The sequence below is a fragment of the Sparus aurata genome, chromosome 4 (assembly GCF_900880675.1).
Source record: "Sparus aurata chromosome 4, fSpaAur1.1, whole genome shotgun sequence".
In the NCBI taxonomy this organism is placed as follows: domain Eukaryota; kingdom Metazoa; phylum Chordata; class Actinopteri; order Spariformes; family Sparidae; genus Sparus; species Sparus aurata.
In genome coordinates, this window is record NC_044190.1 from 41,095,486 (window position 1) to 41,108,243 (window position 12,758).

Genomic DNA, 12,758 nt, shown 5'->3' on the forward strand with positions numbered 1-12,758 from the left:
CCTCCGGTCTCTCCCGACTAGAAAACCGGCTCCAAAATAATGACTCTCCTGTGTCTCCTTCTCCAGCAGCACCAGTAGGCGCCATGCACCCCCGTGAGCCGTTCGTTTCTGCCCCCGAACGCTATGATGGCACTTTAGGTATCTGTAAGTCGTTCCTTTTTCAGTGCTCCCTCGTGTTTGAATTACAACCGGCGACTTATAACTCTGATAGAGCCAAGATTGCTTACGTGTTGGGGCTGCTCACGGGGAGGGCAAAAGCTTGCGGAACAGCCTTTTGGCATAATCCACTCACCATCAGGGCTACTTTTCAACAGTTTTCTGCCGAAATGTTATCCGTTTTTGATCATCCCCTCACCAGTTGCGATGCTAGCAATCAGCTGCTAAGCTTAAGCCAGGGCTCTCAAAGCGCAGCTAATTACTCCGTGGAGTTTCGCACCTTGGCCGCTGAGCTTGGGTGGGATGACGTGGGCACTTCAAAGTATTTTTGTAAAAGGACTAAACGAAGCCATAAAAGACTGTTTAGTGGGCAGGGCAGAGACGAAGAGCCTACAGGAGCTAATTGAGCTAGCCATCAAGATTGACAATCGGCTAAGAGAAAGACGCAGAGAAAATAAAACGGATCCGCATTGCCTCGGTGCTGCTGCTACATTCGCCACTCACACTCAACCCCTCACTCTGGACCCGTCTGGAATCCTAACCTCTCGCCCCAGTCACTTTTCTGCCTCCCCAAGACAGGAAGAGCCCATGCAACTGGGACGCCACAGGCTAACGCCCGCGGAGCGCAGCCGACACTTCAAAGAGGGACTGTGTATCTACTGTGGAAAACACGGACATCAACTCGCTGCCTGCACGCTTCGTTTAAACCTCAATCCTCGCCAGTCGCAGTCGGGGTTCTGGTGAGTAGTACTCTGGTTCCTATGTTACCCCGTATGTGTGTCAACATTGACGCTAGCATTTTGCTAAATGGCAAGACCCTGAGACTCGAGGCCCTCATTGACTCTGGTTCTGACGCTAACCTGCTTGACTCTCAGTTTGTGGAACAAACATTAATTAATACCCTCTCCGTTGATACACCTTTGGTGGTAAACGCTCTCAATGATGTTTTGGCTCACATCACTCACCAAACTGAAACTCTGTCTCTTCTGCTAGCAGGTAACCACCATGAACAAATAGCGTTTCATGTCTTCATCTCATGCTCCTCTTGTTCTCGGTCTGCCTATGGCTCCTGAAGCACAATCCGGTCATTGACTGGGCAGCAGGTAAAATAATCAGCTGGAGCTCGTTTTGTCATTCCTCCTGCCTAAAGTCAGCTCTCCTTCTGTGTTCTAAGAGTCACAGTGCTTCACCACCAGAACCCCCGGATCTGTCATCAGTACCTCCTGCTTACCACGACCTAGCGGAGGTGTTCAGCAAACAGCGGGCGCTATCCTTGCCACCTCACCGACCGTACGACTGTTCTATTGAGCTTCTGCCTGGAGCCCCCCTGCCCACCAGTCGACTCTACAACCTGTCAGCACCTGAACGTGTAAGCATGGAGACTTACATAACCGACTCACTGAACTCAGGTATCATTCGCCCTTCTTCTTCTCCCCTTGGTGCTGGATTCTTCTTCGTGGAGAAGAAAGACAAATCCCTGAGACCCTGTATCGACTTCTGAGGTTTAAATAACATCACAGTGAAAAACAAGTACCCATTGCCCAGCTCGGCCTTTGAACCCCTTCATGGCACCACCATCTTTACCAAGCTCGACCTACGCAACGCCTATCATCTGGTGCGTATTAAAGACGGAGATGAGTGGAAGACTGCATTCAATACTCCCCTGGGACATTTCGAGTATCTTGTGATGCCATTCGGTCTTACTAATGCCCCAGCCATATTTCAGGCCATGTTAAATGATGTGTTGAGAGACATGTTAAATCATTCTGTGTTTGTGTACCTGGATGATATTTTGATTTTCTCACACAGTCTCGAGGAGCACATTGTGCATGTGCGACAGGTACTACAGAGGTTGTGGGAAAACAAACTGTTTGTGAAGAGTGAGAAGTGCGAATTTCATGTGTCATCTGTCTCTTTTCTTGGTTACATCCTGGAGAACGGACAGGTGAGAACCGATCCAGCAAAGATCCAGGCAGTGACAGATTGGCCTCCTCCGCAAACACGCAAACAACTCCAGAGGTTCCTGGGTTTCGCAAACTTCTATCGTAGATTCATCAGGAACTACAGCCAGGTAGTCTCTCCACTAACAAAACTCACCTCTCTCTGTGCCTTTTGTGTGGTCCCCTGCGGCAGAGAAGGCGTTTGTGGAGCTCAAACGACGGCTTTCCTCGGCTCCCGTTCTCATTCAACCAGACCCTGCACCTCAGTTTGTAGTTGAGGTGGACGTGTCCAACATTGGCGTCGGCGCAGTGCTCTCCCAGAGAGCAGCCGATGACAAATTACACCCCTGTGCATTCTTTTCCAAAAAACTGTCTCCTGCAGAACGCAACTACGACGTGGGGAGTCGCGAACTGCTGGCCGTGAAATTGGCACTGGAGGAGTGGAGACACTGGTTGGAGGGGATGGAATCGCCTTTCACGGTATGGACAGATCATAAAAATCTGGCTTACATTCAAAGTGCAAAATGTTTGAACTCCCGCCAAGCCCGGTGGGCATTGTATTTCGGCAGGTTTAAATTCAACCTCACGTACCGACCAGGGAGCAAGAATGTTAAGCCCGACGCTTTGTCAAGACAATTTCATGACAATAGTGACAATCCATCTGTCCCAGACACCATCTTACCCGCATCCTGCCTGATTGGTTCCCTAACCTGGGAGATTGAGTCCCTGGTAAGGACCGCCCTTCTAACCAATCCAGATCCTGGGGGGGGGGGTCCCCAGGGTCGTTTGTTTGTACCTGTCTCTGTCCGTCCTCAGGTCCTCCAGTGGGGTCACACTTCCAAGTTTGCCTGCCACCCTGTATCCTTCCGCACCTTGTCACTGCTGGTGACCTACGATGGCCGCAGATACCCGTGAGTACGTCAAAGCTTGTACCGTTTTTGCCCGAGGAAAGGCGACGCACCGACCACCTGCAGGCCTCCTCCGTCCACTCCCAGTGCCCAGCCACCCTTGGTCACACATCGCCTTGGACTTTGTCACTGGATTGCCGGTATCACACGGTAATGACACCATTCTGACGATTGTGGATCGATTCTCTAAAGCGGTACATTTTGTGGCTCTTCCTAAACTTCCCTCTGCTACTGAAACCGCTGAACTACTTGTGAATCATGTGTTCCAGATCCATGGGATTCCTGCCGACATAGTGTCGGATAGAGGCCCTCAATTTACATCCAGAGTCTGGAAGGAGTTTTGCCAGGTACTGGGCGCGACAGTGAGCCTCTCTTCAGGATACCATCCACAGTCCAACAGCCAGACGGAACGTGCCAACCAGGATCTAGAGACGGCCCTGCGCTGCATTTGTGCTCGAAACCCTGCGTCATGGAGCTCGCACATCACATGGGTCGAGTACTCTCACAACTCCCTCACATCTGCAGCAAATGGTATGACACCATTCGAAGCGTCTTTAGGCTACTTACCACCTGCTTCCCTCTCAGGAGCAGGAGATCGCCGTGCCATCGGTCCAGCTCAGCCTCCGCAGGATCCGCAGAATCTGGAGGGAGACCAGAGCGGCTCTCCTGCGCACCCAGGTTCAAAACCGGAGGTTGGCTGACCGAGGGCGTACTCCTGCCCCAGAGTACCAACCTGGACAAAGGGTGTGGTTAAGTGCCAAGGACATTCCCCTCAGTGTGACTTCTAAGAAACTTTTCCCAGGTTCATTGGTCCGTTTGAAGTCGAGGCGATTGTAAACCCCACAGCTGTGCGCCTCAAGCTTCCTGCATAGTTGCAGATTCACCCTACCTTCTAGGGGTGTGCCAAAATATCGATTCTACGATATATCGCGATATTTCGTCTTGAGGTACGTTATCGATACACTGGTGCCAAATATTGATATTTAAAAATGTAAAAAAAAAAAAAAAAAAAAAAACAAAACATATTTTTATTTTAATTTTTTTCCGGCCCACCACCACAACCCCTCTTCAGAGGACAGCTTTATCTTTATTCAAACATAGGTATACAACCAAATAAAATTTTAAAAAATGGTTTAAGTAGCAACCCACACATATAGATATTTAATGATAGATAATGATAGTAGTCAGTATGTGTGTTAAGAACAGTCACTGTGCAGTATACTCTTTGTTTATTTGGCTGTCATTCATGTGAAATTGATTGACAATGTTTTGTAATTCCTGTGAAATGGATTCAGTGCAGTCAATAAATTCTGAATTTCTTCAGTGACACAGATATCGTGATGTATCATGGATGAAATTTTTGGCAATATATCGATTATCGCAGAATCGCTGTATCGTGATATTATCGTTATCGTGGGCAAAATATCGTGATGGCATCGTATCGCGAGGTACCTGGTGATATACAGCCCTATAGTTGACGTAAGTGTGCTCATATTGTATATGTTCAAAAGTTGTAAATTGTTTATACTGTATTGTTTATACTGTATATGTTTAAAAGTTGTAAATTGACGTTTGGGTTGGGTATGGTAACCAATTTCCTCCTATCGATTAATGACAATTTGATATTGATTCGATTTGATATTTGATTCATAGATTCAGTTAGTGATACCAAAGTATGATTTTTGAGCTGTAACCTGATTACATAACTACCCCAGCCATGTAACACATCATTACTGGTATCAATATTGACATTAGACGGGGAATGAATATATCAGCACTTAATAGCTGAATCTGCTCTTTAAAAATTCATGTTCATGTTTATGTTCAGAGACAGCTCTAGTAAATTGTTGAATTTGATAGTTTTATAATTATTAAAAAATTTAAATGAGTATTGTCTTTGTTTTCTTTGTTCTTGGTTTGACTTTTAATGTAGCAAATCCAAAGCATGTTTGTGTGGTAAAATCACAGGTAACAAGTCAAATTTGCAATATGTTACAGTATTATTTAAGTTGTAAATTACAGTAAATTACTGGCTACTGGTTGCATTACTTTTACAATAAAAATGTAAAAATACAGGCAATTACTGTAATTTACATACAGCAAGATACTGTAATTCCACAGCTACATACTGCTATATCACAGTAATTCCATGGGCATGGCAACTGTGAAGTTACAGTATACAGCTGTAGATGCATTGTATTTTACTGTGAAATATTTACAAATTACTATAAAATTACCGTGAAAGTAATGCAACTAGTAGCCAGTAATTTACCAGGGCCAGTGAAAAAAATTTACAGTGTGTGATCAGACCTTCACTCCAGCTTTCAGGGAAATGACCCACACTTAGTACCAAGCTGAATATCTTTAGTATAGCTAATTTGCATTTTCTGGTAGAATATTTTAAAATCTCATTTAAGATGCCATCAGGCATGCACGCTTTTTTGGGCTGCAGAATCTTGAGTTTGTCCTCCAGTTCTAATTCTGTGATAGGATAATCCAGTGGGGTTTGATAATTTTTAATGACTCTTTCAAGATCTTTAAGTTTTTCTGAAATCTGCTCTTGAGCTTGATTCTTTGGATGTTTTCTATAGAGATCTTCAAAATGATTTTTCCATGTATCTTCATTTTGAATGGGCTGTTCGTTGAACCGTTTCTTGGTAAATAAGTTCCAATTTTCCCAGAATTGATTTGATCCTAGATACTCTTCAGTTAGTTGTAATTGGTTTTGTAGATATTGTTCTTTTTTTGTTCTCAGTGTGTTTTTATATTGTTTTAGAGTCTCACAGTAACTCAGGCGGAGCTCCTGGCTGTCTGGATTCCTGTGTTTTTGATTTGAGACTTTTCTTCCTGATGGTTTTGCAGTCTGAATCAAACCACCTCTCCCTGTTCATTTTCTTCGGTTGTTTTGTTTTGCATTTTAAGTTTGATAATGAGGCCAAATGATCAAATATGTGGTTGATGTTTACCAGACAAAGCTCTACGCCTTCTGTATTCTGAGGGTAGCTCTGGACCAGGAAGGAGTCTAGGAGAGACTGGATTTCTTCACTGACCATTGCGTCCTGGTACTGTGCCAGGCTGTTTTGTGCTGTTTTGTGTATCACTTCTTTATTTTGTACAGTTTACATGGCTGAGAGCATGTGTTACCTGTGTCTGCTCTTTTTAGATACAAAGTGATCTGAGAGTGATCTGATAGAGGTATTTGTTCTTTCACCGTGAAGGCTCTCAAAGAGGTTTGGTCTAAATCTGTTATAGCATAATCAACAGTGCTGCTGCCAAGGTTTGAACAATACGTATACCGTCCAAAGTAGTCCCCTTGCAGTCTTCCATTGACAATGTACAGACCCAGCTCTCTGCAAAGCTGTAAGACTTGTTTTCCACTCCTGTTTGTGTTTTTGTCATAATTATTCCTGTTGGGAAGGATAGGGAAGTCAAGGTTAGTTCCAGTGATGTAACTGTCACCTTCAGTACTGGTAAAGTCGAGCTCCTCGCCAGTTCTGGCATTTAAATCTCCAGTGATCAGCACAGATCCCTGGGCCTGGAAATGACTGATCTCTTCTTCTATGATGGAGAAAATCTCCTCACTGAAATATGGAGATTCTATTGGGGGAATATAGATTGCAAATAAAAAAAATGTTTTCTCAGTGGATATTATATTGTTTTTCATCTTTAACCAAATGTGATATTTCCCTTTTTTCATTATTTCTATTGAGTTTGCTAGTTCTGACTTATACCATATCAACATTCCCCCTGAGTCTCTCCCCTGGGTGACTCCATGGAGTTTTGTTGCTTGGACTATAAACTCTCTATAGTTAGGGGGACAACCAGTGGGGGCATCTCCTTTACACCAAGTCTCCTGTAAAATAACAATATCTACATTGTTAACCCTATCTAAGAAGTCAGGGATTTCTGGTTTTTAAACCAAAAAAATAAGAGTTTAAACCCTGAATATTCCAAACAGATATGCTAAATGATTTCATTGCAGCTGTAACAGATTGTCATTTAAAAAAAAGAAGAAACAACTAACTGTTCTGAACATAAAATTAATTGAAACTGTGATGATTACATAGACTATACATTGTCATACCATAAAGTGTTGAGCATGTGTAAAGTGTTTAGGTTAGTTTGTGGACCTTTTGTTAAAAAACCACTACCTTCTCATTACCACTGACTATGACTGTGGCCCATAAGATGAGAGCATAATGTACTCAGCATGTCCTGTATGGTTCTCAGTTCACTGTGGGCGGGGCCTGCTGCTCCTCTGACCACCTCAGCATAGGACAGTCTGCCTGGCTGGGTCTGTTCCTGCTGCTGTTGTAGAGGTGGTGGTGGTGATGCAAAAAGTCGGGCAGGTGGCAAAGTCCTGGGTCTGGGGTTGATTTGTGCAGACTGGGTATGGCTGCTGCTCTCCTGAGGTCTGTGTTGAGGTTGTGTGCACTGCTGCCTGGGCCTGGGTTGGTAGGCTCTCCTCATCGTGCTGATGGCCGGTCCTGAGAGGTGCCTCTCTGTTGTTGGAGTGTTGGGGGTTTCTGAGTTGCTCCTCCTGTTGAGTGTTTCTCTCCGGTTCAGTGTCACATCTTTCAGCGTCTTAGTGAACCGTGGAACTGCTTCCTTGAAGGGGTGTACATGGTCATAAAGATCTTGTGTCGTGAGAGAGGGGTAGTGGACAATGTGAACGTTTGGCCATAGTTCACAGTCTCTGGAGATGCTGACGTTCACTCTCTGTATTGTGTGTGGAGGGAAATCCTTCCTGGGTAACAGAGTGGACATCACCATCTTAGAGTTAGGGAAGGTGCGACATGCCTTCTCAATGACAGCTCTAAGAGACAGGGCCACCCTCTCCTGTTGTGCCATCAGGTCATTTGTACCTGTGTGGATTGGGATGTGGCTTGGGGAGCCAAGATGAGACTTAGAGAGAATGTCCATGACTGCCTTTGTGTTTGGACACCAAAGTTTTGCCACTTTCTGCCTGGGGAAAAAGCCTTTTCTCATCAATGAATCTTCCATTTGAGTCGATCAGTACACTGTAAACCCGAATAAGTTACCAGAACTCAAAAGAATTGAGGCAATCGATTGCCTCAATTTTTTTGAGTTGATGAACTGTGCTGAACCTGTGCTGGTGTCCGTTGTCGGGGCTGAGGCGGGGACAGGGGAATCTATAGCACACACAGTGTTCAGATCATTGTCCATACCTGTTTGGGTACCTGTGTGCACGAGGGTGCTGGTAGTATCAGGGGCATCATTGTCCACTAACTCCACACTGAGGTCGGGTCTGCGAGAAAGAGCATCTGCGTTGGTGTGTTGACTTCCACTTTTGTGCACAATTACCCAATCATAAGGGTCCAGTTCCAGGGCCCAGCGACTGCGACGACCTGTTCTGTCACTGTTAATGGGAAGCCGTCCAGCAGCGGCCGGTGATCCGTAACAATGGTAAACGGGCGAAGACCCAAATAGTGTCTAAGATGACGAACAGCCCACACTATCGCCCACAGCTCCCTGTCGTATGTAGACCATCGTCGTTCGGCTGCTGTGAGGGAGTGGCTAGCATACGCCACTACCTTCTCCCGACCATCAGTGTCTTGTGCCAACACTGCCCCCACAGCCATCTGGGAAGCGTCAGTGTATAGAATAAAACGGCGGGTGAAGTCTGGGTGACTCATTATAGGTTCAGCACAGAGCGCGTCCCGCAGGAACTCAACTGCCTCCTGGCAATCTGCGGTCCACTGAAACGGGACGTCCTTCCCGGTGAGGTGACTCAGGGGGGCAGCTCGCAGGGCAAAATCCCTCACAAACCTTCTGTAGTAGGAGCAGAGCCCCAGGAAGGCACGCACCTCTGTAGCGGACCTTGGCACAGGCCATGACTTCACTTTCTCTGTGTTTCTGGGGTCAGGGCGGAGCCCCTCAGCGGAGATGATGTGTCCAAGAAAAACCACATGGTCCCGGGCCAGGTGGCACTTGCTGGCGTTCAACCGAAGCCCCGCTGCTCCAATTCGGGTGAAGACCTCCCCTAGAGCAGAGAGGTGGTCCCCGAACGTCTTGCTGCAGTATGTCATCGAGATACACCATGCAGATGTGCCACGGCAGCCCCTTTAACACCAACTCCATAACCCGCTGGAATGTTGCTGGTGCATTTGTGAGCCCCATGGGCATGGATCGGAACTGGTAGAGGCCCTGGCCGGTGTGGTCAGGTGGTCCCCGCTAGAGCATCAAGTGTATCATCTACCCGGGGGCAGTGGGTGAGAGTCTTTTATTGTCACCGCATTGAGGCCCCTATAATCCACACAAAATCTCCATATTGTTCTTCTTCCTGACGAGAACCACGGGGATTCGAACCAGAGCCCTTCCGATCACTGGTCCACCAGCTCTACCCACTGAGCTACAGCTGCCACTTTGAGATTTTATTGTATTTTAGCATGTGCTATATAAATTAAGTTTATTTTTAAATCATCCCTATTTAAAACCATAGAAATAACAGGACTTTATCATTCTTAGCATGTAATAACTTAATTCTATTAAGCTGTGCTTAAGTGATGTTTTTAAGTTATGCTCACTTAAATACAAAATAGTTCCAATTAATCAAAAATGATTAGTTAAAATTACTCAAAAAGGAACAACATGTTATACCAACTTGACATATAAGCAAGTAGAACTTTTTCTAAAACTTTGAGTATACAGTACTTAATCTATTTAATTACTTTGAACGTTCGGGTTTACAGTGTAGCACAATATCTGCTTTTGCAGTGGAACTTTCTGATCTAATGGGACCGTCAGAGTGTGTGGTGTGGCTGCTGGACTCTGGCTGCTCTGGTTGAGAGAGGGGATCATCCTGCTGGGTGTTCTGGGAGAAGCGCACTGCTGTGTGTTGGTCAGTCCTCAGTGGCTCAGATTCAGTGAGAGAGTTCACCTGTTCCTTCAGAACATCCAGTGCTCTGTCCCTGTCTTTGAGTTCCTCTGTCAGAGCAACACGCTGAATCTTGTGGCTCTCTCTTTCCAGCTCCAGTTCTTCTAGAAGTTCTTTTAGAACAGCAATCTCTTTCCTGTGACTCTGTCTCTCGTGGGTTAGCTCTTTCACCTGTTCTGATAGTGTGCCAAGCTCTCTCCTCTAGCTCTCGTTCTCTCGCTGTATCTCTCTCACTTGTTCTCTCAGAGTGGACAGCTCTTTCTTGTGGTCTTCTCTCTCTTTCAGTAATTGTTTTTGGTGGATTGTTTGTATCTTTTCTTGCTCTTTTCTCATCTGTTCCATTTGTTGATGAGCTGAGTTTTGGTCCGTCTGATTTAAGACCATTTCCCTGAGCTGCACCAGCTCCCCTTCTAACTGGGTGAAGTGTTCCTTCAGGTCTGTAAAGGAGGTCTGATGTGGAGGGTTCAGGGTCCACTCTGTGTCACGGTGCTCCTCCTCAGTTGGGATGCTAGAGACAGTTGGAGGGTCTGTTTCACCGGCATGAGGCTGAAGTTCCGTAGGAGAGGTGTTTCCTTTCATTACCAGATATTTAAGCGCCTGGAAACTGTCCTGGAAAGGCTTGAGATACCCCTGTACCATGACTTTACCACTTTTATAAACATTGACAGTTGTCATTATGCTGTCAAAGTCGTCTGGGTCCCTGATCTTCAACTGCCAGTACTCCTTGTTGCCCTTTTTTGCCACTGAAGGGTGATGGTCGATAATGGCCCTGTGTCAATCTTCGGGTCTTTCTGTGTAGAAGATGAAATTACTAATTTCTCCACTTTTAAAAAGATCAGCACACAGGGTTTCTGGCTGTCCTTTAAGAAGCTCCTGTTTGATTGTGCTTCTCCCAGTGTCATTCTTGATGTTTGGTGGGTATGAATGTGGATGATGTCACTCGTGCTCTGCTCTGGACAGTAAGGGAGGGTTGACTGCAGGTTTCTCTGAATAAATGTTCAATAAAAAAAAAGGGACAAAATGGCTGTTTTCCAACTGCTACTTTTAGCATCCATTGTTAGCTTCCAACTGCCATATAGCTGCCACTAGTTCCAACTGCCAGTTTTGAGCTCCAAATGTTATTGTTTGACCACAGCTCCAATTGTTTATCTGGATTATTCTTAGTAATCTCTTTGTAACCCTTAGAGGCAACCGGTTCTTAGGCCTCCACGTCGTCCATTAATTCCTGACTATGGACACCTCGTCCGGCATTATCCATTACATAAATTAAAGTTACAGTCCAGTGGTGTTGTTTCTTCTGTTGGTTGTATGTAGGGCTACTCACTCCCTTTAGATTATCTGTTATTTGTTGATTTTGTTGATTGTCCTCCTGCTGCAGTGGACAGCCCTATGTGTGCACGTGCCTGATACACACCAAACTCTTTCATCCATGTCTTAATGGACCTTGCTTTGTGCACTGTTGCACAGTCATGTCATGGAGAAGTGTGATTCGTCACTCCAGAGAACACGTCTCCGCTGCTCTAGAGTCAAGTGTCAGCGTGCTTTACACCACTGCATCTGACGCTTTGCATTGCACTTGCTGATGTTTGGCTTGGATGCAGCTGCTCGGCCATGGAAACCCATTCCATGAAGCTCTCTACTGTTCTTGAGCTAATCTGAAGGCCACATGAAGTTTGGAGGTCTGTAGTGATTGACTCTGCAGAAAGTTGGCGACCTCTGCGCACTCTGCGCCTCAGCAGCCGCTGACCCCCTCCGTCAGTTTACGCGGCTGACCACTTCATGGCTGAGTTGCTGTCGTTCCCAATCGCTTCCACTTTGTTATAATACCACTGACAGCTGACTGTGGAATATTTAGGAGCGAGGAAACTTCACGACTGGACTTGTGTCACAGGTGGCATCCTATCACAGTACCACGCTGGAATTCACTGAGCTCCTGAGAGCGACACATTCTTTCACATGTTTGTAGAAACAGTCTGTGTGTCCAGTAGCTGCTAACACCTGATTTCAATCATTTGGATGGGTGAGGGAAAACTTTTGGCAATATAGCGTATGTATGAAATATAAACATATTCAAAGATTCGTTTTAGTGTGAAATGTTGTCATCTATTTATCGACACACATCAGAAGAATCAGTGTCTCTGCACATCACAGTGAAGCGGGTCCTCTGTTGTTAACCTGTTCTGGAGGAGCAGTGGGCAGAGTCCTGCACACACACACATACACACACACACTTCGGAGGCCTGTGCCAGCTGGATTTGAACCAGGACCTTCTGGCTGTGAGGCAGCAGTACTCACTATGACACTGACAGTCCAGAGTCTAAACTGCTCGTACAGCAGAAACATGCCCATGTTCTAAACCTGTCTTCATGTTACCACATGTTGGACCACTAACAGAGTACGTCTGTACACAAGACTTGAGTTCCACATGAAGTGAACAGGTAACAAGGTGTGCGCGTGGGTTTAAAGTTGTCATGAAAGAGAAAGGTACGGAGGGAAGGTCCAGAATATTGATTGGCATCAAGAGCAGCCAATAGCGTTACCGCTGAATGTGCCTGTGGGCAGGCTGCAGGCCGGCTTGTCAGAGGAGGCGTAGCTCAACCGTGCCTCTGGGCTCACTTGTGCCACCTGGCTCACCTGTATTTAAGATGGCTGCAGACCATGTTCGGGTTCTCTCTCATTCACCGTGATGGACGCCATCATTCAGCTCTTCACATGTATGCTTTCCTGCACGCTCCAGATTCTACAATTTGTTTGTAAAAGTCAGGGGTGATGTTAGCGTGAGCTCCTCTTCTGTTCCAGAGACGCTCTGCGACACTGATAGCAGCCAAACTCTGTAAACCAGCTCAGAACTGCATT